Here is a 12796-nt window from a genome sequence, read left to right as displayed (position 1 = left end):
CAACAGAAGGAAATGGAGCCTTGTCCACGCTACACAAAATGCTTGAAGTTCTGTAGCTGAGACTGAATGTCCAGGATTCCTGCATTCATAAACCTCTCACAAAATGCCATCAGTAGAGAGGAACCAAGTCCCCCTAGTAGACAGCTTGCCCGCTTCTAGGTGATACAGCTGCTTTCTTCACTAGCTGGTTGCAGATGTTTATTTGCATACGTTTTTCTAAGCAGTTGAGCGTATTTTGGCAATCATATGCTTAAAGAGAGGTGGAGAGCTTCATACAATGAACAAGTTGTGCGGCTCTATGCACGACATTTTATTTAAAGGTGATGGGGTTTTCTGCACATTTGCTAATAACCACTAACTTTCACTTTTTAAAAAGTGCACATTTTAGAATGGAGAGCACTTTCGCTGACTATTGTAGTTTGCACACTTCAAGCCTTCATCAGCACTTTCCCCCAAGGAGATCAGAATGATTTTAGCCTCTTAACATTTTTTACGTCACTATTAAATCTGAATATTTGTAGAAAGCATGGAAACAATTTTTTGATAATGAAAGTGGAAATCAGAACTGATCTCATGTAACAGTGAAGTCATTAAAGATCACTGGAAAATGCATCACCGAAAAAAAACATAACTACAGAAAAACATTTGAACTGAACTGGATTCAGGCTAGAGGCAAAAAAGCTCAGTGCTCTGTCAGAACTGTTAAATATCATTGATTGTAACCTGTTCAAGAATAGGAAAGATTTAGATAATGGGAGAAGTGTTCGATTCATTTTGAGGGAATAAATGGGCCTAGGAAGCTAAAAGAGTTACCCTGATGTCATACAACATTAAAGAGTTAAGGTTTGGCTTTTCAACTTTCTCAGTCCCAGGGACAAACACGCAACCTTCATTACCAAGTCATTAAAAGTACAGAAAAAGAAGGAATAACTTCAGTATCCCCTTCTCTTCCCCGAACTGACAGTCTCTTTAGTTGTATTAAAGGTGGCATTAACTGTCCTGGAGAAAGAATTAACTCTAATGGTCTGTAATGTCAGTTATTCAAACTAGCTTCCTTCTAATTACCTTCTAATGACAGGGGTACATAAAATAATAGCAAACATAGAAATAGAAATTGAAGTTCTTCTGGTGCTTCCTCTTGCTTACAACCTTTGCCTTTCAGAAGAACAAGCCTCACACATTGCCTTTGGGCAACTCTGAGATGCAACTAATTTGCACCAACACTACAGCTGTTTAAGATACCACTTTTGGCTGATGTTTTTGGCCACACGTTTATAGGAACGCTGCAGAAGATGGAGTCTTATCTGGCAGCCCCAAATGCTTCTCAAGCAGAAGAGAAACAGGAAGAGAAATGAAAGGGGAAAAACTAAGGTTTGGAAGGAAAATAATACCGAAGTAGGAAGGTGACACCTAAGGTTGGACTGGCACAGGTCTGGTAAAGGCAGCAGTACCAGCGGGGTCCGTCCCCCGCCCCGGCTTAGGCTGGTCAGAGCATCCTTGGAGCAAGGACCAGTGTTTCCACAATGGGTCCTGGCCTTGTAGCAGTGGCAGGTCCCATGGTAAAGCGTTTCCCTTACCATCTGCTTGCACTTTTACTATTGTTGGCAGCAGGCCTTGTTGTTGGATGAATTTGGTTTTCTGTATTTAATGTTTTGCAGAAGGGGATGTAACAGATAGCATAGTATAAAATGAATCTCATTGATGTGATAGGTCTGTACCTGTCCCAAAGAGGCTGCATAATTTTTTCCCAAGAATACATAAGTGTGTATATATATATATATATATATATATATATGGGTAAGCTGAGATAGGGAGGCAGTGTGTGTGGTTTCAGTTGGTGGACTCGTGACTGATATCAGTCTCTCATTTGCTGTTGAAATACAGCACACAGTTCTGGTTCCTGTTTCTGAAAAGCATGCAAGAAAAAAAATAAGGAGCAGAAAAGAGCTTCAAAATTATTTGGAGGGCTGCAGGAAGTGTTTTACAGTGAGAGACTTTAAAAGCACAAGCTATTTAGCTTCCTCAACAAGAATGCATTAGGATCATTTGATTACAGAGACTAAGACACTTACTGAACTTAATGGAGAGAAAATACAGAGTGAATAAAGGGATCTTTAGTCCAAAGACAAAAGACCTGAATTGCCCATAGCTGGAAGCTGAGACCATGAAATCATTCAGATAGGCAATGAAGCATACATTTTTTAAACAGAGGGAGTGATTAACTGTTGGAACAAACCAGCAAGAAAACTAATGTATTCTCCATCTCTTGGAATTCTCAAGTGAAAAATGAATGCCTTTGAAAGTTATGCTTAGTCACACACTAGTTAATTGGCTCAAAGTAAAAGCAGCAAGTGACGTTGTGTCCTGTTTTATATAGGAGGTCAAATTAGATGGTTATAATAGTTCTCTTTGGCTTGCCAGTCTATGAAATACTGCAACTGCCAAAGGCCTATATTAAAAGAAAAATAATGCTTTGAAGTTAAGCACTCCAAGGGTAAAGAAGGCAGAATTAAGGTTACTCTAATAATCTTCACCGTGATCCTCTGTGCATTTGCATGATGATGCACTCTTAACTGCTCAGGCTCTCAGATTTTCCTCTCAACAGGGATCATTACCAAAGTTATGATCCTAAATCCTTAGAAATCAGACTCTTCTATTGCTTGATCTAAAGAAATAGCTCCTACCTCTTTTCTTTTATGTGAGTCAACCCTTAGCGAGGGGTGCAATGAACAAATAGTTGTATAAAGGACTGGTAGAAGGAAAGGCACTTTGTATCAATGTCAAGTTAATGAAAGTATGGGAACTCTGGATCTTCAAGGAGAGGATACCCCATTAGGCCGTCAAACTTGTCCTGCCTATGCTGAAAGGTAGCATGGATATGGAGAGAGCATGATCCTGTCATATTAAGACCAAATACTCTGTTCATAAATGCAGATAGAGGACATTAGTCACAGCCCAGTTGCAGAATACAATGTATTTTACAGGGAGGATTTTCTTTCTCATATGTATGCGTATTACCTGAGATGCAGACAAACATCATGAGACTACCATATGCCTGTTAGGAAAAGGAATGAGATTGGGAAAATCTGCTGCCTAGCAATTTGCTTGAACCCATTCTCTTTGCAGTCAGTGGGAGTGTTGCCACTCATAAGGGAAGTAGATGTGAACCCATAATTTATAATTCAGTGTATAAATAAAACTGGCTTTTCAACTAACATGAATTTTTGAACACATCACTTCATATTTAGAAAATGATATCAGATTTTGATTAGGAAAAATGTATAGAGCTATGCAATTATCTTTTAAACCCATTACAAAGATATCCCTTTCTAGGTCTCTGTACATAACAGAGTATTTAGGAAATAGATTTACTAATTTAAAGTAAAATAATGGTGTAAGTACATTTTTAGGGGAGAGGGGAAAGGGGGTTTTAATTTATAATGTCGCCTGCCTTTCTCTGTTAGCAATCTCAACATTACATTAAAAAGTTGGATGTTAGAGTATGAAAGAAAAACCTAGACCTACATTTTGTTTCTTTCTAGTGTGCCCCTCTGTTTTTTAGGCCTGCCCCAAATGTCATAGTATTCAGAGATCTCATCCAACAAATTAACTAGAATGGCTCTCACTGATTTCCATGGGAGACAGTGTCAAGCTGTGTTAAAGGTAGGATTGAGTATATGCTAGCTCTCTTTGGATGTAGAGTTTTATTTTGATAAATCCAAAGCTATTACTGTAAATTAAGTCTTACTTCTTATAAGATGAAAAAAACCTGTCTCTCCATTTAGTCTGATGAGAGTTTGGAAAAATAAAAATCCCATGTTGGAATCAATATAAGTATTATTTCTGCCCTTCTCTGTCTACTTTCTCAGGACTGGATTTTGCAAAAACTATTTAATTAAGTGATTACTTCTAGTAAATGTATTGAAGCTACCTGCATCCTTCTGTGTTACTCAATGTGAACAAAGTTTGTGGAACAATACAATGACTGTGCTGAATCCTATTAGATTTACTGTTTAAAACTGAACTAGTGAGTCCAGTGAACTAGTCTGGATCTCTTCCAGTGTTCATTATTAGTATATGCTTCATCTCTGTATCATATGGCTAATTGTCTTGCCCAAAAGAAACAATGCATTAATTGCTTGGTGGTTTTGGCTCTATCCCTCTATTAAAGTTTACAGATCCCAAGAATTCCCAAGTACTTTTATTTTTAAATCACTACCATGTCAGAATATTGGAGCTTACTTTTAATAGTGTAGGATCACACAGTTAATACAAGTTTCTATTTCTTTGCTTTTCTAAAGAGAAATAAAAAATAGTAAGACCGTTAGCTTCTTACATGAAATTAAAATAGTAAATTATTAATAGGTATTAAAGAGTAACACAAAAGGAGAAGTATTTGCTTTGGTGACGGATTGGAAACTTGGCTGGGAATCAGAAAGCTGCATTCTGTCCTTGATTCTTCTCTAAGAGGTCATGACCTTGGCCACTCACCTCTGTTTCCTTCTCTTTCTTCCCTTAAGCTGTGCTCATTTTGATGCTTAGGTTATAAACGTTACCAGAAGAGGTATTGGCTCCAACTACATTGCCTTCCACATTGAAAAAAAAATCCCTGTGATCATTTTTGGACCTCGTTGTGATATTTCAATATGAAGAGATTAACTGTTGGTTATGGGATTTGGTGGGTAAAGAGAAACCCTTACTGACATGTAAGTATATATACCATAGATAAGAATGATTTTCATCATCTCAGAAACACCCGAAAAAGCTTTACATAAGATCAGAATTTAGTGTCATATTAAGTGAAAACTGTAGGATAGCTAAGGGAACATAGTTGGCACTTACTTTGTGTATACCAGCCATTCCCCCTATAAACCTTTTGAATAATCTCCTGAATACATCCAAATAAATAGTTCTGACTTTTAATTCAAAAACATATCCAGAAGGAAAAGGGCTGTCTGATAGGGATAATAGGTTTGAACAATGATCAATACTTCTTTTGTTGTGCAATCTTCAACAAATTGCTTTGCTGCAGTTTTCTAAATTGTTAAGAGATCCAAAGATAAGTATATTAAAGTAATGATGTGCAGAAAATGCTAGCTTAAGCTAACACAACTTGAACAGCTCTCCCCTTTTCTCCCCCTTCAGTTGTTTCTTGGCTGCTCAGCATCTTCCAGAGGCTTGTTAAAAAGTCTTAAATATTTGCTGGACTGCAAAAAAAATGCAGTTATGAGCAAATAATATGTGGTCAACAAAATACTTTCCTCCACTGTCAGTAGGGACCCTAGTGACAGGTATGACAGGTGGCCACAGTGATTTCAAGGGATCACATTATTCAATAGTTTAAATTCTCCTCACTTTGTAGAGACCTATTCATTTTGCCTTTATACGACTGCGTCGTTTGTGTCAATTCACTCAAGGAATTACCAGAGTAGAATATTCCTAGCAAAGTGACTAGGGTTTGTGGTTTGCGGTTTTTTTGGGGTGGGGGGTGTTTTTTTGTTTTTTTGGTTTCTTGTTTTTAACCTGGTCTTACCAGAATTAGATCCGGAGCATACACCACCAATTCCTTTTTTCAGCTAGTTTCTTGTGAAGTCCAGTATCAAAAAACCTAATACTATGGCTTTCTGAAGCTCAGGTCTTCCCGTGTTTTGCTATTGACTTTAAACACAGCACTCTTCAACAGTGTTTCAGGGCACCCTAATAGCTCTAGGTAGGCTTTGCTACCATTGGAGAAGTTTTAAAGTATCCCAATACATTGTAGCTGGTAATGTTTAACCTATGGCAAAATAATCTGCCTTTGACCTCTGAGACAACTGTTTAGATGCATACAACTGATGTACAAGAATCCCCAGGGGTAACGTACGTCCTTATGTATACTGGTAAACAGTTACCAAAATTAGAAATACAATGACTACAGCATAAAAAAAGTATAGTGCAACAGGTACAGCAAACAATTAAATTTGCAACTAGTCTGCTGCAGCAAGAAGTTACAGCACTGCTGAGTGCTTCTTGCTGAGGCAGTAAACCTATGAATTTTCCAAATCTGAAGAGCTTGCATAAAAGGGGAAGGTTGGAAAAGATCCATGGGATGTAGCTGCTGCACGCTGGAATGATAATTGGCTGTGGTGTGCCACTTCTAGTGTGATGATGTTGTACAGTTGGACTTGGTCTGAGAACAGCATTGGTTGTTCAGCCACAGGATTGTCAAAATTTCTGCCAAAACAGACTTTTCTTAACAGCTTGTTTGACCAAAGTTCTTTCAGCTGCTTGTGTCCCCAGTATACACGTACTGTATTTTTCAAACTGATACACGATGTCGAATGCACGTGGGCTTTGCAGTCACAATCAGGTCACGTGCTTCAGTACTGTAGAAGTTGCATGAAATACAGGAAACATAACTTGCAGTAAATTGTAGGCTTACGTGAATTATTAGTCCCATGGAAATAAGTAGAAGTTACATTTGCTTGCTTTGAACAATTTACATTTTATAACCACAGCCCGTTAGAGTCTTTTCCACAGAACACATACAAATATTTCCAGCAGCTGTGACTGCCAAATTACTTGGAGCAAGTGAATATTGCTCAGTCTCTGTAAGTACAAAGAGACTAATAACAATCATGCCTATGGTAATCCCAAACATTACTCATTCTTCTTTACCTAATGCATACTTTGGACTTAAATGCCCACTGACATCTCAGCCAAAGCTGTTACTGATATAACCACAGCCTGTGATGGTAATGTAACAGGCCTTTTTGCTTGTTATGTGCTATGAATTCAAAATAAGGTAGGGTTACATTAATCACTTATAGTACATCTGCAGCAGAATTTGCAAACTTACAGTCTGATTATTTTGTGCATTGGCAACTAAACTAATCTGTATTTACTGTTCAATCCCAATTTATTGTTCACAGAATTCAAGGTGGATGGCTAAGTATCATTCTCTGCTTTCTAGCTTCTGCAGTTTTCCTTCCTTTTTTATTTTTACATGAATACATACAGATGGTATCAGAAATGTGGGAAGAGAAACACATGCTAAAAAAAGAACCTCTTTTTGGAAAACCCTAGAGGAGTTTCACAACCAAGATACCAATCACCTGACTGGGATACTGAAAAAGATACAGCAGCTTCTCAAAGACCTTGCATAAATAGCACAATATACATACACAGTTCAGGAATGATTATTACAGCACCTTCTCAGTCCCAGTATCTGTATGTCACATAGGTCAAAGGAGGAAGGGACAGGGAGGATACAGGAGAACAACTTTCATAGTGTCAGCGCAATAGCTCTGGCTACTGTCTGTCAAGTAGTCCAATTTACAGAAAGTAATACTTCCAGTCTGGATCATCCTTGGATGGTGGGTCTCATGCAAGTGAAGTCAATGGAAAGTCTATAGAGTGCTCTCAGAGGGGTTCTGTCCCTTCACAGGCTTTTTCATCTCAAGTATCATCTCTCCCTAAATCAAATGCAACTAGCCAGTGCTGATGTTCATACCCGTTAGGTGGAGATATGCACAAATAAAGCAGGTGTGTAGTACACTGCTGTTGCATTTTGACTATCATTCTCCGAGCTTACCATCATCAAAACAGAATTTTCCATATGCTGGCCAGTGCTGTCCGTGATGGTGGCACTCACTGGAATGATAATCAGGGTTATTTACACACTTTTTTAGTTAGAGATATTTTCTAACTGCAGCAATTTCCAGATTTGCTCTTGTATTAATAAGGTCTATGGTTAGTAATGGAAGTAAACCAAATTTCTTTGTGTCAGCCTTATGTGCATGCAATTACATGCTGTCATCGCTGATAAAATGACAACAAGCAAATTTCCATACACATTTAAGCAAATCAAAGTGTGAGGATAATTCTTGCTTCAAATATATTCATATGAGGGAATGTGGCTGGTGTTTCTATTAGACCATCCTGTTAATTTCTCCCATCAGTGCCTGCGGGAATAGTCCTCGCATGTGCTGGAAGCAGCTTAAGCCATATGATTGGTACCTTAACAGTAAAAGCCCTGATTTCAGAGAAATCTTTCAAACAGACTGAAACTTGGCAGAAGCAAGAGTGAAATGACAGCAGCTATAAAAATCACCTCTTATATTGATATAGGTTCTGCAGATGTCATTCATTTCAGTAGCAGAAGCCCCTCTATTTACATATACAATGTCCACAAAGCATTTCAGTAATCATCTTAATTTCATTTTCATCCTGTGTGTACCTCACATTCTGTCGTACCCTTTAGCACGTGGGAGGGCAAGTGCTTGTAAGGTGATGTACCACATACAATCCACACTGAGCTATGATGTAATTCTCTCCAAAGCCAAATTTAGAGAAAATTAGCAGGGTTTTGTTTGTTTGTTTGTTTTAAGATCACCAAATATAAGTGTGCATTCCCCAAGATTCTCATTTGCTAACATAGTTGTCATCTTGTTTCAGGAGAGCCTTTATTAGCCAACTAGCTTTAAAAGCTCAGGTGCAGCTGAGTGTTAGGAAAAAAAAGGAAGTAAATTTATTGGCTTAAGAGCATACAGCTTGGCAAGTTAATGCCACTTTTTACTTTTTTATTATTTTTTATTTAATCAGTGACTTTATGCTCACAATATTTAAGTATTTCATGCACCACACAAGTCAGGAACACCTGTTAGAGCTTTGGATCAGTATGCTGTCTATTAGCCTACTACACTAAGTGTTAACATTATTATATATGTTGCATGTTTTGCTGTAATAGTTACAAGATCAACAGGACTATGTATGATCAACTTAGAGGTTAAATATATTGTATGAGCCTTAGGCATTGCAGGCTGCTTTGATTCAGCAATATTCTCTTGCAGTCCTCTAACATGCTATTGAAACTTTTTGCTTGCTTGTTTTGCAGGAGCAATGTAACCATGAATTCTGCTCAGCCTATTACTTTGCTTTTCCTGAAATGTACAGTATGTTGCTCACAGGAGTTCCACGTAGGCAATAACTCAAGTAAGACTTGGGTGCCATTTCCCACTCATAAGATCACTGGTGCAGAAAGACCAGAGTGAGGATGTGACAGCTTTCCCTTTCCATTCTTCTTATTTTCAAATAGTCTCGCCTATTCTGACTTTCAGAGCATTTGATCTCACCTGACTCTTCTGTTATTATCTCTGGGTACCTAGGCCCTATAGGCCACTGTCTCTAATTTTGACTTACAGTTCTCTGTTGAATGGCTTTCTCCTCTTCTTAAGGCCTCTCATGCTCAGACATCAGTGACTTCCTTGTTGATGATCCACCTTAGCTGCCCATTTCCTCATCCTCACCTCTGTTCAACTTATAAGCTTAGCTCAAAACTCCCCACAAGGCTAATTATCCAATTTGGCTCTTCACTGAATCTGTGATGCCTGTGATCTTTGGCTCCATTCCACCTTGGAAAGGTTCAGTCTCTCACATCATTGCTCTTGGACCCATCATTATGTTCTGTCACTAGTCCAGCCTATCAAAATTTATGTCTTAATTTTTTTTTTAGTTTTCTTGGAAACTAAATTGAGACGATCCTTGGTTTCTTTATGTTTAATTCTTCTCTACCTTTGCAGAGAGGACTCTTTCCCTCCACTCTGAGGACTGCCAGACCCTGGCTGAAACTTACTCTTGTTGTTGCTTCCTCTGCTCCCACTCTCCTTCCACAGAATGTGGTGGAATGTCCTCCCACTCTAAATTCATGTCCGTCTTTTGCTTCCACCACCTTTCTGGCTAAAAACCCCTCATGTTCTCAGCCCTTGTATTTTTCTCTCAGGCAGTCCATTGTGGGACTATTTTGGGGTTGTTCTGGGAATTCTCTATAAACATGCATAAAGTATTCCTTGAGCTTTGCTTAAAAATGCCCCTTTCAAAACTCTTAATAGTAGATAAGCCATGTGCACTGGGATACGTTATCACTAATATCCCTTTGTATTCACTCGTGTGTCTTTATCCAGTCACCTCTTGCGTTACTGTTTGACTGTAAGCTGTTTGGTGGAAGAAGCCACATTCTTGTTCTGTATTTGTGTTGTATCTTGCAAAATGGAGTCCTGGTCCATGACTGCAGCTCCAAGACAGTAGGGTAAAACAAACCATATACTATAATGATGGTTAACTTAATTTGTTATTAGTTCCTCTCTTTTTATTGTGTTTCGGTATGAAGTAAGTCAGCAAGCATCGTGCCAGATGTACAACTTGTGTTCAATACATTGGCTTAGACCTAGTGGCATGGCTAGGAGGTTCTAGACTGTGTATTTGCACTGTTTCCCATGGGAGAAAATATTAACACCGTTCAAAGCATAAGCATACTTGCTTTATGAATTACCTTCACATGGTAAAATCAGCTTCACCAATTCAGGCTCTCAAATATCTATGGTCTTCAGACCATGCTTGGTCTTGTTTTCATTTGAAATCTGTGCTGTAATTATGAGGCTGCTATGATATTCTAGTTCTACTGATTTGTTTTGGGTTACTGCCAGATATCAGATGGAAAAATCCATTTTAAAGGAATATTGGTCTTCTGAAGTAAAATTCTGAGGCAAGAACATACTTCAAAGAAATACCGCACAAACAGTTTCATGAAACATTTGGAGACCTATGGTTTTACAGGGCAAGAAGGCTTTAAAAGATATAATCGTAGTTCCTGCTAAGAGTGGAATGTATACGTTCTGTATAAAGTTTACCAAATACCTGAAAGATTGTGTCTAGAAATGGGAAGACGTTGCAGAGTTCTGTTTGCGGCCCAAACAAAACTTGCCACAGCAGAATTCCTTTCTTCTTTCCTCATTCGGCTTCAAGTCACACTCCAACTGTTTTTCATTAATAAGACAAATAACGCCTCCTGCAAGTTCTGTTCACAGGTTTGGTTCTTACAGCGCAAACACATAGTAAAACTTCAGTTCCAAATGACTTTTCCTGCTTTCAGCACAACCTGGTGTATCTGCTACACATCTGCTGTATGCTGCAGCCTTCTTTTATGGTTGCATCCTTCAGACCTGTTTGTTCGGGCTAGTTTGAATTGCAGACCTCAGGGTCTACAGACTTCCTTTTCCAAACTAAATCTCTTTTTAGAGACAAATGTTTCTGTTTATCTGTGTGATATAGGCAGATGCTATATTTGCTTCTAGATCTATCATAACTCTTTCCCTGTCCGGCACTGTAGAAAGGAATATGCATTCTTTACTACCTACATTACACATTTCCATGTCTTGAGACAACATCTCCCTAGCAAGATGTTTCCCCCCGCATATCTGAAGCTGCGCTTCCCAACTCCCACCGTCATGCCTAATTCATTTATACTTGCAGCGGGACAAAGACACAGAAAATAATATCAAATCAAAATGACAGGTTTTCTACCCAGCTGATATCTCTTTGTCACAGGGTACTTCTGGCTGCCTATGAGGAGACCACGGAGAACATATTGTACAGCCTGTAAGGCAAATATATCCACACGCTAATCTTCTCTATTTACCCTTGTCAGTGACAGATAAAGTTATCTGGCTGAAGCATGGCTTTTTAGAGCTGTGCCCCCAAACTTTACCACTTCTGTTACAAACACCAAATCCACCCTAGCAGCTGAACCCACTGAGCTTGTGCAGGACAGTGACACTGTCGTCATTCAAAGTGCAAATTTCATCAACTAAGTTCTTCTGTTCTGCTTGCATATCAGATGAAGATGGTAATTAACCAAGAAAATTGCCATCTAACGTTCACTGCTGAGCTTCCAGCAGTGGTGCCCTGTGTTGTATTATTAGCAGCCATTCGAGTGCTGCAGAGCAATGAAGACAGAGTCACCAACAGTGAGATCTAGAAAGAGAAATTACTTCAGAGGCAGTCTTCTGGAAGACCTGAGAGCTGACAGTTGCCTCTCAAATGTATTTTAGGCCTAGAACAAGGTTTTGTTAAGTCTGATCTGATAGCTATCATCAGAAGATTTTATTTAAAATGTGATGTATAACAGTAAAGACAAAGGAGAAGTAAAGGAGCTACTCTCAATGTTCTGGTAGTGCTAGGATCTGCAAAAGCAAGATCCTGACAAGCCATGCTGGTGAACAGCATAACATACAACGTGGGCTTGTGGAGGAATCTACCCTTGAATGACAGCAGATAGCTGTTGTGAACAGGATGGGCATTTCTTTGCAAGTGAAGCAAAAATACATTCAGACACACACAATGTATTTGCAACCATTTGTGAGGTTGATGTCTCTCCTACTGCTGAACAGTAGGAAGTGCCCTTTCTCATTGGTCCCGATAGTTTTAGCCTTTCTGTGAGCTGCTACAACTTTCTGGGGAAAGGTGCTAACCTTCTTTTCACCTTTGCTGTGTTTGAGCTGAGGATATTCTTCTTGCTGTTGAAGTCACTTATATGTGAATTTGAGAGAGCTGGCTGTTTTTGTACACCAAATGACTGAGCTTAGTCTAAAAGAAGTTCCTATTAAATATATTGAAGGAAATATTAAACTTTTTCTCCATCAGCCATGAGATTAATCATTTATAACTTAATATTTGCAATGGGATATGTTGAATTCAGGCCGACATTAGTTTCCTGATTGACTCTAGCTGGCAATAATAGTAACACACACTGCATTTGTGAACTTCTGCTCATCAGCCATAGCAGCAGGGTACGAATAGCTATGAATGATGGTAGGCATTCGTAGGGAATAGTTGTTGATAAACAGGTATAGATATGTTGCTACAGAGATCTATAATTGAAAAAAAATATTGAAAATTTTAGAGGAAAGAGTTGCATTATTTGGGTTTGAACTTCTCTTTTGGTAGCTATCAAATGCACTTTTGTTCAGCTGACACAAAG

This window comes from Mycteria americana, chromosome 2 (assembly GCF_035582795.1).
Source record: "Mycteria americana isolate JAX WOST 10 ecotype Jacksonville Zoo and Gardens chromosome 2, USCA_MyAme_1.0, whole genome shotgun sequence".
Lineage (NCBI taxonomy): Eukaryota > Metazoa > Chordata > Aves > Ciconiiformes > Ciconiidae > Mycteria > Mycteria americana.
This window is presented reverse-complemented; position numbering follows the sequence as displayed.